The sequence below is a fragment of the Notolabrus celidotus genome, chromosome 4, assembly GCF_009762535.1.
Source record: "Notolabrus celidotus isolate fNotCel1 chromosome 4, fNotCel1.pri, whole genome shotgun sequence".
In the NCBI taxonomy this organism is placed as follows: domain Eukaryota; kingdom Metazoa; phylum Chordata; class Actinopteri; order Labriformes; family Labridae; genus Notolabrus; species Notolabrus celidotus.
This window is the reverse complement of record NC_048275.1, coordinates 29965738-29979010: the sequence shown is the minus strand read 5'-3', so window position 1 is coordinate 29979010 and position 13273 is coordinate 29965738. Positions and strand designations below refer to the sequence as shown.

General features: G+C 41.7%; 1 protein-coding gene across 1 annotated transcript in view; it reads right to left on the bottom strand.

Annotated features, from left to right (window-relative positions):
* LOC117811717 (bone morphogenetic protein receptor type-1A-like) overlaps positions 1 to 13273 on the bottom strand; it is a 63680-nt gene that overhangs the window by 22930 nt on the left and 27477 nt on the right.

Here is a 13273-nt window from a genome sequence, read left to right as displayed (position 1 = left end):
CTGGAAAATAACAACCTCAAATCTGTTTTTTGAGGGGCTGATTGGTTCTGGCTTTGGACTGGCAAACTCAGTGTTTCTCTCAAGCGGCAAACTCCGGTCTCAAACGATGAAGCCAATGCGGAAGTGCTATAAACTGCAATACATCGAGAATCCGCTTGAGGCTGGCTGCAGAAACACCGGAAACTACATAGATATGAATGGGAAAAAGACGATCTTTGCAGCATTAATAAACATGTTTACAGCCTGGTTCAAAAAACGGCTTGGCCCTATGAAGCTAATCTCTCTAATGGCACACACTGTACGGGGAGTGAATTTTTTTCTAACGTGACGGTTCAGAAGATATTAGGATTACGAGTTTTGCCCAAATAAGGACATGACTGACGTGACTCCCGGTCGGGAACACACAGCCATTGGCTAAGAGGCTCACACTACGTCACACTCTGCCTGGTTGAGTTCCGCATTTCCAATATGTCTGCCGCCGTCGATTTGCTTCAAAACAGCTCTCAGGAACAGATGGGTGACGTCACGGATACTACGTCCATATTTTATACAGTCTATGGTTTCTCTGTATTACATTTAAGGTGCTATCAGACTGATACAACTCCATTTAACAGAGGCTTTCTCGGACTTGAACCTTTTTTTTTTAGCTCCGTTATCCTTCCCCAAGATTTCATTACGCCAAAGGAACACAGCCCTGCTCATTAAAACCCATTCATGTGCAAACAGCTGCTGTCTAATCTGGCGATGTAAGTTTGGGTTCAAAAAAGGACAAGATAGCGTTTTTGTCAATCATAGGTGCACAATACAAGCCAAGAACATGTGAAAAACATAGGAGATGAAAAGGAGAGAGGAGGGGAGGGGAGAGAGTGTAAGAGTAGTGTGGTGACTGAAGGAGTGACTTTGAGTGTATGGGAGCAACATAAACACACACACTTGTCTGTGTGTCGGCGTCAGTGTGTCGATAACAGTAAGTGGAAATATCTTCACCTCACTGCCACAACAAATCCTGAAGTTTGTTTGTGACTCTTTGCTCCATTTAGAGGCCTACAACAACAACAGCAGCAGATAGCAGATCACACACACACACACACACACACACACACACACACACACACACACACACACACACACACACACACACACACACACACACACACACACACACACACACACACACACACACACACACACACACACACACACACACACACACACACACACATTCAGACATCCAGGCTGAGGGAGGGAGAGAGGGAAGGCAAGACGAGGCAGGTTCAGGAAGGACCGTCTGTTCTGAGCCCCCAAGACAGGAAGCTGGCTCCCCCTTCTCACAAACACACACCCTTTTGCAAATCACCCAACACATCTACTTCCCTTTGAAAACACAAGGTATGATAGCTGCACACACACACACACACACACACACACACACACACACACACACACACACACACACACACACACACACACACACACACACACACACACACACACACACACACACACACACACACACACACACACACACACACACACACAAACACACACAAGATTGAAATGATGGAGACTCTGTGTTATCACCACTTGCAGCTCAAACCTTTTAAAAGAACACAAAAGTGAGACACACTAATAGTGTCGACTCACTGAGAAGTAAAATGCTCATTCCTGAAAAACAAAGGGTTAAAGATCCTTTGAAAGAGTAGGATTCTCCAAACACTACGGGTGTCGTGTAACTTTCACTGCACCCCCCCTCCTCTTCCTCATGTTTAAACTTGTCTGTGATCCTTTGGTCTGCTTCACGTTCAAACAACAAACTCCTTCTTCTACCAGAGATCTCTTAAACGCAGATACCAGAGTCTTGTTTCTGCAGACTCATGTTCTGCAGATATGAAGAGCTTCATTTACATTCACAGCAAGTCAAGCCGTCTGGGACTCACAGATCCGCTAGTAATCAAGTGTCGTAAGGAGTGTAGAAGTTAACTTAATCCCAGAACAATTATATATTTGTGTTTTCTGCTTTAATCTTGATGAATACGCCAAAGGAGATATTTACTGCACAACCAGTACTCTTTGTGTATTTAAGCACTTCTCACTGAAGCACTGCGATGCTGAAAACGTCCCGTCATTATTCAGGTGAGCGTCATGTCATATAATTCAAACAACAAATGCAAAGTTACATCAGCCAGCAGCTGAATTTTCACCACAACTTTATTCTTTTTCCAACCAGCCCCCAAATAAAGTTTCTGCAAGAAGTCAGAGTGGACTGTTCTGTGAATACAGCTGGGAAGAGCTAGTAAACTCACTGTGAGTGAGTGGGTGGAGTGATGGTGTTCGTGTTGAGAAGAGTTTTGTTTATCTAAACTCTTACTGCTCGGCTTAGTCGTCACCATTATGTTTACTATTTTATTTGTACAGCGTAAGCATACTTACACATGTTGTAGTGTTGTAGTGAAACAGAAACAGTCCCCTTTACAGACACTACAATACGTGCATTTGCATTTAACACGTTGCAAAAATATTAATTTATTGCAATAAAATAGAAAATTATTTAATGTATACAATCAATGTTGTCTCACTCAGCATGTACATTCTACCTGTCAGATGAAGGCCTGGGTATCATGGCCATGCTTTACACCTTTTTGATTAGGGATGGGTTTGAATACTCCAGTACTCGGGTACTCGCCGTTGACCCCCATTATTCGAGTAGCATTTTGTTACTCGCGCACCTGGCAACATAACTTGAACTCATACAGCGTTACATGTGTAACCATGTGCTTTTTGTTTTCCCCTAACTATACTAGGTAGGAAAATAATTAATGGGATATAAACGTATGACTTCTCGGCCACTGCTTCAGCTTTAGAACACCGAGCCAGATTTCAACAAAAACAACTGTTTTAGGGCCGCTACGGCAAAAGCACAACAAATACAGAACCGTCTGCAACACCTGCGACAAGTCAGTTAAAAAAGAGATGTCTGGAAGTACTTCGGAAAAAAAACGATGAAGTTAATGTGCAATGCAAGATATGTGGCGTTTAACCTGCATACCATAAAAATACTAGTTTGATGTTTAACCACATGCGCTTAAAGCACAAGGAGAAAACAGTGGAGACAGGCAGTCTCGCATCACGTCCTGTTAGCACACATCGTTGTGACGAAACTAGAGTGGAGAAGATTAGCCTGCTAATAACCAAAATGGACTTTTATTTATATATTTTTGTTTACGGTTAAAAAAAACCTAATAATTGCGAGTACTCGAGTAGTCGTTCATTAGGTAATTCAAGTAATCAAGTACATGGATTACTGTAAATTCCCATCCCTAGCCTGAATGTATCTATGAAATGCCACGCATGAAACAGTCCTCTGACACTTAAAACACAAGATCCAGAGAGTACTGCTGCACCTTTACCAGGATACTTATTACATGAAGTCAAGAACACTGAGAAGTTTTCAGTTCAGTACTGCAGCTGCTTTTACCTGATCATAACATTGTTGTTGTGGTTCTTTTACTTTAGATAAATGCGTGAGTATTTGCAGGTCAGACAGGACCGAGCTGACAGGAAATGAAGAGTGAGATTGGTATGAAAAGCAGTGAAGCTTCACAGTCAGACTTAAACCCAAACCAGGGAAGTTGTGATTACACAGACAGCCTCTCAGTCCCCCAGGCCAAGTGAGGAGTGGGGGACTGAGAGGACCTTTACATAGGTATGGCATAAATGAAGGTACCAGTGACCATAACTGAAGGTGTGTTACTAAAGCTACATGATATCAAAGATTTGATTTCATGACTTTCTTTCAGGACAGTCTGCCTTTACAGAATGATCTGTTGTTTACAGACTTCTGAGGGACTAGGCTTGTGTACTTTTTGTACACACTAGTTTGTCCTCTGGCGTCCTGTCTCCCTCCTCCTCCTCAGCTAACAGCAGTTAATGTAGCGTAGCTGCTCTGGCTAGCCTGAAGTGACATCAGAGTCTTGGAGGAGGAACATTCAGCGTGTCGGGCATGAAAGGAGGTATTGTTAGAGGTCCCACCTGTACGGAATAAACCGCCCTTATAGGGAACCACTGAGCCATAACTGGCTCCCCCCTCAGGGGAAGGAATTTTGGGTCACACCGCTCCAGGGATGCTGGGAAATTTGGTGGGATAGAAACCCAAGCAGTAGGTTAAGACTTGTAGAAGAAAGAGAGCTCTTTAGAGGCTTTTATAGAAGCTCTGTGCTTGTGGGTATAATAACTTTTCATTTGGCTGGAGAGGTAGCCGGCCATAAAAACAGTTATGTAAAATGATATTACTCCGCCATGACTGCTGCAGTCTGTACGAGCAGATCCAGAGAGGAAACACACAGGGATCTCTTTCATTATTACCAGGGTTAGTGTCCTTTATGACCACAGCCCATGGGAATCGTTCAGCCAGTTTAGCTTAGAGTAAGGTGCAAACAGGGATAGAGGATCAATTCCCACAATGATTACCACTAAGGCTAGGGTTAGTAGTCACGGAAAACTAGCATGAATTTGAATGTAGCATTTCCTCGGAACTCTGTCTAAACCGTTCCTAGAGAGTTTCCGTAGCGGCCCTAAAACAGTTGGTTTTGCTGAAATCTGGCTCGCTGTGTTCTAAAGCTGAAGCAGTGGCCGGAGAAGTCATACGTTTATATCCCGTTAATTATTTACCTATCAAGTTAGGCAAAAAAAAAAAAAGCACATGGTCACACATGTAACGCTGTATGAGTTCAAGTTATGTTGCCAGGTGCGTGAGTAACAAAATGCTACTCGAATAATGGGGTCAATGGCGAGTACTCGAGTATTCAAACCCATCCATACCCTAAAGGCAGGGATTGGTTGGTGTTTTCCCAGGTTTACTCCAGCTGTAGATAGCGCCTTTTTTTTTCGCTCACACATTATGTTTTGATTGCCATCGAGACATAAAATTCATTTTAACCAGTATAACAAAAAGTCTATCTAAATCTGACCACCAACCCCAGCTTTAAACAATTAATCCTTTAGGGGAAAAAACCCCAACACAGCTCCACGTAGAAGAGAAAAATGCTTGACAAAAAACCATCTGTACTGTGCATGCTGTCCACAACTGTCGGATATGATGAATACATGACACTGTAGTGATTGTAGTAGTGCTGAACCCACATAGAAAAAAAAATCAGGCCTAATTAATGCAAACTTTCAACAGAGTCCGAGTATTGAACTGATTCCATATTTTTTTTTAGATTACACCAATGTAAATAAAGGAAGTGTGTCTGTTGGGAAAATGTGTAGACATGTGAGTCACTACCTTATCGCTCCTCAAAGAACTGTTAAAGGCTGTAAAATGACACTTTGCCTTGCTAGGGGTAATGGGGGTTACCTGCATTAATAATCCATCCCTTTCATTTCCCCCTACCTCAATCCCAGGACAGACTCCAGCATGAGGGGCCAGACATCAATAATCAAGCCTTAATGCGTCTCAGTTTCCTGCTCTGGAAGAATGGCGGCAGACTAAATAAACTACTCGGAGGCCTGATTGGAGGAGCAGCGATCTCCGACAGTTCCTGAGCTCTACAAATAAATGCAGTAATGAGGGAGATCCTGATCTGTGCAGGGGAGGGAGGAGAGTACTAACAGGACAGCTGAGACGAAACACAGCATGGTTTGTTTTGTGTATTACTGTTTCATCCTGGCCTTCTCAGCTTTCTGAGTATTTGTTGACTAATCTTTGAGTCTATAAAATGTCAATGAAAAATGATGACTCAAGTTTCCAAGAGCTACAAAGTCCATCTTCAATTGCCTTTGTTTTGTACAAAGCTCTGTGATACTGTTTTTAGAGAAAGGCCGCAAATCTTCAAAAGTGAGGAGTTGAAAACGAAAACTGTTTTTTTTAAATGTCTTTAAAAGTGACTCAAACTAAACTGAGCTAGAGATAACAGAGAAGGAAACCTTTGAGTGTCTTATGATGCATTTGAGTACAAATCAACTATCTTCAGCCCTTATTACACTTTGTGTGAAGATGCAGGGAAGTGAAGTGACTTAAACTACGTTTGGATGTGGTCTGTTATGCATGTGGTAATGTAGTTTTAATAATAATAATAATAATAATAATAATAGTCGTAATTCACTTCTAATATAAACCAAGAAACTACAAAATAATAGTAGTCTTTGTGAATTACTAACGTGTCAATATGAATGCACACCATCATAAGGAGATCATGAAGGCGGAGGAATGTACACATGCTGTGATACATGGTGTTTGATGCCTGTGCACTTGCAGGAAGTTCTGCAGTAGTTCATGAAGTGTAGATTATGTGTTGAGAATATAATCTCTAAATGTTTGAGCTGTCTCTTCATCAGTCAGGCTTTTATTCTACCTCAATACGTTTCTTCTTCTTGACTTCATCAGCTATAAAACCACAGAACACCTTAATGCTACAGCAGGCTACATGTGTTTTATTTTCCCCTCTCACCAACATTATCCTTCTGTCCTCTTAAATTCAGCCTCCTTTCCTTCCCTCCCCCTTTTTAGTCATTTCTTTCTCTCATATTACCTTTCCTCTTTTCTCCATTTGTTGCTTTCCCTCATTTCCCCCCTCTCTCTTCCCCCTCCCCCGTCTCATTTCTCCTCTCCTCACATCTCTCTCTCTCTCTCACTCCATCTTGGCCCCATTCCCCATCCCCTCCAGGGGCCCCTCCTTGCAGGCGGGCCTCTGGGTGCTGCAGCAGCCTCCCGTTGGTGTCGGCGCCCTGCCCGACATGCCTTTCAGGGCCTGGGAGACTGCAGGCCAGACTTTCTGGCTCCACTGCCATTGTTTGCTTGGCTGCTCTGCGCCTCATCCACAGCGATGGATTAGCATAAGAATACCCAGAATACCCTGAGTCGTGGTGAGCAGCGCTGCGGGCTCTTCATCCCTGCATCTTCTGCCTCTTCTTCTTCCTTATCGTCCTTTATTTAATCCGAAAGTTAATCTTGAATGCTACGTTAAGAAGCTTGTAAAACACACTACATTAACAAGAGTGAACTTTGAACTACCTGAAGGGAAACAGAGTAGAAGGAACTTCTTGGACACAGAGGGAAAGCAATCAACAACTTTGACTTGAATTATTCAATCTAAGAGAATTTAAAGCTGCTTACCATTGGAAGAAAATGTCACCTCAAAAATAAGGAATTAAAAATTATAGCAACTTTTGAATGGATATGGATATGGCACTTAATAGTCAATTGTTTTTAGTAACTGCTCAAGCCAATTACCAACTAAATATACATTTACTTTAGGTATTACAAAGTTTTTCTAGAATTTTTAATGCAACATTAACAATTTAGAAAATAATTTGATAGATGGATTATTCATAAAAATCTTTGAAGCTGAGGCTGTAGATGTGAAGCACATTTATGTTATGCTGCATGTCATCCAATGTCATTATTACTATTAATATTTTTGCATATATCCTGTTCTTATCCTTATGGTTGTGGGGTTATTTTTTATATTTTTTAATTTATTCTATTTTCATTTGTTTTATGTACAGCACTTTGTGTTACACCATGCCATCATTATATTGTTTTGGTTGTTTGTAATTTATGTTCTGCGGCTTCATACCATGTGATCATGGTCTGAGCATCAAATTAAAATGAAAAAATAAATAAATAAACAAATAAATGAAAAGGGCTCTGATGGAGGTGATTGTGAGGGAAAAGAAGTCCACAGATTTTATTCCGGAGCTGGTTTATTAACATTATTCTTAAATGGGCATTAGACACCTTACAGTTATCTAGGGCTGACACAAACGATTATTTTGATAATCGACTAGTCACTGATTATTTTTGTGATTAGTCGACTAATCGGATCGTACTTTAATTGCAGCTTATAGCACCAGTATGCAGCTGCTCTAATATAATATCATTCGTTTCCAGCTTGAAGTGTTTAAGGTGTGTGCCAACTACAAATAAAGACAATTAAGATGATAGTTCATTCAACTTTTAATGAACTTTGCAGCTTGTAGCAGCATTTCTGACATTTTTTAATGTGATAGTGCAAAATAAAATGAAGGCACAATGGTAGCAAAGTTGTCCATTGAAGAAGAACGTTTTTTTTTTAGCACTGTAACGTAGCGTTATAAAATATTAGTGTCATCACATTTCCTATTCAAACATGACATCGCTGTTAAGTAAATAGCTCACTGTTGACGTTAATGTTAGCAGCTAACTAGCCCATTAGCTTACCGAGACGACTGTCCCTCTTCTTCAGAAATTGAATCAGCCACGACATGCTTCCTTTTCAGATGCTCCTGCATCGCCGTCGTACTACCATGGAAGGCATGTTCTTTGCATTGCACATTCTTCTCTTTTATTTTGGAAAAATGCTCCCAAACTTTCGAGTTACTTAGCCGGCTAGCCATGATACTGTTTGGGCATAACTTTTCTAGTGACATCATGGCTGACCCCTATTACCACGGCTGACCCCGATTACCACTACTGCCCATGTGCGTCAAGGGCAGAGAGGCAGACAAGACAGCGGAAGGTACAGCGGCAGTTTCGAGAGAAAAACAAAGCTTCAAAAAGTAAACGATGACGTCGATTATCAAATAAGTCTTTGGCGATTTTGAATGTCGACGACTAGTCGACTAATCTTGGCAGCCCTACAGTTATCTCATGTTAATTTTTTTATTTTTTCTGGAATGACTGACAGTGTTTGGTCTTTATAATGCCCCCAAATGGTTTTAAGTGTCAGAGTATCCTAAAGTCTGATATGATGTTTTTAAATGTGTAGTGCCCACACTGAGCTGTTAAAGATCAGGAAAGAAACTACAGAAATATTCACATTTAAGAAGCATGGAGTTTAGAATGTGACTGGTTTCAGCAGTGATCTGGTGTCTGAACTTTGGGTTTCTTCTTTCACAAAGACTAGATACCAGGAGTTGTAATGAAATATGTCAAGTTGCACAGGTTTGAAGTGTAATGTACTTGATTGCTTTAGCTTTTAGTCTCCTGGTCTGTGTGGTCTCAGAGTGAGCTCTACTCTTACAGTGTTTCTCGTTTGATTACTTACACCCTCTTCGTATTTGTTTGTGTGTGTGTGAGACAGAGTGGGCAGCAGTGAAGCCTAATTTCATAAGAGGCTAACAGGAGATCTGCTGAGCAGCTGCAGTTACCGACTGAAGGAGGAACATTTACTTCATCAGCTTCCCCTCGCTGTTTATTGAGTTACAACAACACAAATTACCCAGAATCCACAGGGGCAACGCAGGTTTGAACCAAGCAAACTGAACAGTGACTGCTTACAGAATCAGCCACCCTATGGACACCAGATACAGAGACACACAGACGTTGAGGCGGGTCACTCAGTAATAAAGCCATAAAGTGGTTCAATGAGGTTCCCTAGAGGTGATTTTAATCACTCTATCGCCATAGAAACAGGTCTATCCATCACTGGCACAGGGTTTCCTTTGTCCCACAGCTGAGTCATAAAACAAACACACTCAGACCATAAAAACAACATTAAGATCATAAATCATACTGATGAGGGTTACCAACACTCTCTTCCCAGTTCAACCAGTTAGCAGTAAGCCGGCCACAGCGCTCACTTTTAAAAGGTTTACATAGAGTACAGGCATCCACGTAGAAGATCACTGGACAACTATTATTATGAGTACTTAGACATCAAACAACAATTCAACACTGACATTGTCTTCTGCATCAGTAGCAGCAGCAGCTCAAAGTCACAGAGTTTACTTTAAAGTGATGAGTTGAAGGAAAGTTAAGCCAAAAACTATGTGTTAGGGATGTCAATGTTAATCATTCTCTGTGATCGAGCTTTGGAAATGTTAACGATCAATTATCGATACATCACAATACGAAAAATAATGGCAAATACATTTTTATGGTGGCCCTGAAGTGCAAATCACAACGGTAATTCAGAAAACACTAGAAAAGGGTGTTTTCTGATTTGCCGTCGTGATTTGCACTTCAGGGCCACCATAGTTTTCCCCCTAAATTATATTTTCCACAGCAACACAATGTACATTACTGACGCCATTGAATACGGGTATAACATGTTTAACACGCTGAATATCAACAATCAGGCTGATGATAAATATTCTCTGCGGACATGTCTTATAAAATGAAGGCTCAGACTACTACTCGTGGTTTTGATGCAACAAGATAACTGAACAGGAAAGTATTTCAGACTGTGTCTAGTGTTGTTCTTACTGATTAAAGTGAGCATGTGTACGTGGTCAGGTGTCAGTTAGGGGCACAACCGGGTCATAATCAGTCCAGGTGCAGAAATGCCCAGGCTCTGATGTTGCTGGTCTGCAAAAATAGGGTACTAACAATTCCCACCAGTCTGTTGGCTTTGTATCCAAACGTTAAAATGTCCTGTTTAAAGTTGTCAACCTTCGTGTCCGTGTCGTTATAGGCAGCAGTTGCGTATTGACAGCACGCCCCTTTTGTGTTGCACCCACCAAACAGTGCAGTTCTTGGCCATTGACTTTTTTCAGTACATCCCACATTGTTTTCATGACATCTGAGAGAAACTAAATTTGAATATGATCAAGTGGATCAAGGTCACGATGCAGCTCCAGTATTTCACTATAAAATAAGACTGAAAAGTTGGAAATAGATTTTGTCATAGCTGACCATTAGACAAAGTCTTCTGATGACTGATCTGTGCTGCTCATCAATAACAACCCCCTCCTACTCCTCCATTTCCCTGACTCCTTTGCCCTTTTCCTCTCCCCCTGGAGACTCTGCTGATGGACTATAGGAACCAGGTAATGGAAACAAAAACACCCCAACACACATGTGTACACCACAAACACACAACACACACCTCCTATTCTGCAGTCCAGGAAACAGCAGCACTGATAGTGTCCCCGCTTTCTGTGGGAACAGCAACACTGACACTTTTCCCAAGCACAGGAAGTGGAATGATAAGCCCCGCCCTCCTCGCCCCAGCTCGTCATGTTCCTGTCTTTATCTGCTGTCAATCATATTCAACCTGCAGTCATCTATGCAGCCAGAGCATCTAGAGCCAGTCACGCTCTGCTGCTGGATTTCTCTGTTTTGAGAAAGTCATTTTCTGCCTCATCTGCTGCAGTGGAGCCGCAGCAGTCTAGACTGGTCTGATCCCAGTGTGAAGGAGTGGAAACTGGAATGACTGGAGCGCAGACAACTTTCCTCAGAGGCATAAAAACTGAAAACTAAAAAGTATCTGTAACTGTAGCAGACAGCACATTGGCTCTAATTTAGAGAGAGTATGAGTGTGAGTGTGTGTGTGAGCGTGGGTGGGTGGGTGGTCTGGTTTGAGACCGGACTCCATGCAGGGAGGCCGGATGGTTTCATCCACCGTGTCGTCTTGGAAACTTCAGCCAGGCCACAGAGCCAAGCACGGTCCACACAACGATATAGGTGGTCCAGTATGTTCATCTGTGTGTGTGTGCGTGTGTGTGTGTTTTTGTGTGTGACGAAGAAGGAGCTGAATAAAGAAGCTGAGAAATACAGAGAGTCAAAAAATACAGATTCAGACTGAGAACGACAAAGTTAGGGAGTAACAATTAACAGCTATACAGTTTAAGAAAAAAGGAGAGGGAAACTCTTTTGAAGGTTAAAATCTTCATAGGCCGAAAATTCTAAATGTATCTGAAAATAGAAGAGTGCGAAAAGATAGAGGTCAAATAGGAACAGTGGCAGCTAATGCAATAGATTGTGTGTGTGTGTGTGTGTGTGTGTGTGTGTGTGTGTGTGTGTGTGTGTGTGTGTGTGTGTGTGTGTGTGTGTGTGTGTCTGTGTGTGTGTCTGCGTGTGTGTTTGTTTGTCTGCCTGGAGTCGTAACTTCAGTTTAATCTCTTAGATATAAAACCAGCTAGATTTCAATCTTTACAACCGCAGTATACCTCCCATAAAGATGGACACAAAACAGATTTGAAATGAGGACTTTTAGCAGCAGAGAGCAGGATATCCTGCCTTTCAGTCCCTATCATGTTTGAACTCAAGACACTGATCCTACTTTTTCCATTTTACAGAAGGAGTGGAGGACATTTACTCATTTTACTGACACTGGTGTGTTTTCAATCTTGAATTTGAAGTGCCCTGCAAATATTAAAATGATGTTGGATTAATCTGTAGACTGTACATTTTGAATATGATCGACTTCCTACTGTAAGAGGATGAACGTGTCTGACATTTGAATGAAGAATTTTACACAAAAATTGAAAACCTGTGCTGGGCAATGAAGTCTTTGAAACGTAAGGGGTTGCTTTTAATGAGAATAATTGGATTGTTGATCCAAAAATGCAAAAAATGAAGACTAAAGGTGCAACAAAACACTCCTCACAGAGACTTGTAAAGCAGAGGAGTGTTTGAGGAATTTATGACCGCCTGCAGAGTTTCTGAAAAAACACTGCCGACAATGCAGACTGACGAATGGCTGTAAAGATTAACACTCGTCACATACTCAGTTCTGAACATGAATCACTTAACAACAGAGTAGTGCTACATGAGTCCAGGATTCTGACTTGAGTCTGACTTTACTCTTGATTTTCAGGACTTGGGACTTGGACCCAAGAAATGACAACATTTGGACTTGGAAGGTGGAGAGAAGGACGGACTTATTTATTGAAAGAGACAGAATCTTCTAATTTTGTTCATCTTTTGGTGACTCTCTGCATTGACTCAATCACTGGTTGAAGATGTTGGTCCTTTAGAAGTTTGATTAAAGAGGGTGGGTTGCAGTTTCATTCATCCCATTAAGAGAAGCGTAGAGCGCATCAATGCAAAGTGCTGTATCTCCACTAATAATTGAAGTCATGATCTGGAGTGTGGTTGGCCTAGCGATAGCCATATGCATAGGCTATGGACTTGTTGCAGCGGTCACAGATTCAACTCCCAGTCTCAACCATTACCTACATGTCTTCCCCCGCTCTCTAGTCCCCACATTTCCTGTCTCTCTTCATCTGTCCCGTCCATTAAAGTTGAAAACCCCAAAAAACACAACTTAAAAAAAAGGAAAACAAGATTCAGTCATGATCTAGGGTTAACAAATAGCCCTTGTCATATTGCCAGTTCAAGGCATGACATTGATGCCCCTGTGTCAGGCCTTCAATGTGAATGTCACAGAGCTGTAACGATGGGACCAAGATGTTCCGGCGCTGTGCCGAAATCTGTGAGCCAACAGAGCACGCAGAGACACTGGTGACTCAAACTTGGACTTGAACACTTGGGAGAAGGGCTGGGTGATATGAACCAACAATCACATCTCCATATTATCCAGCTGAATTGCAATTAACAGTAAATACC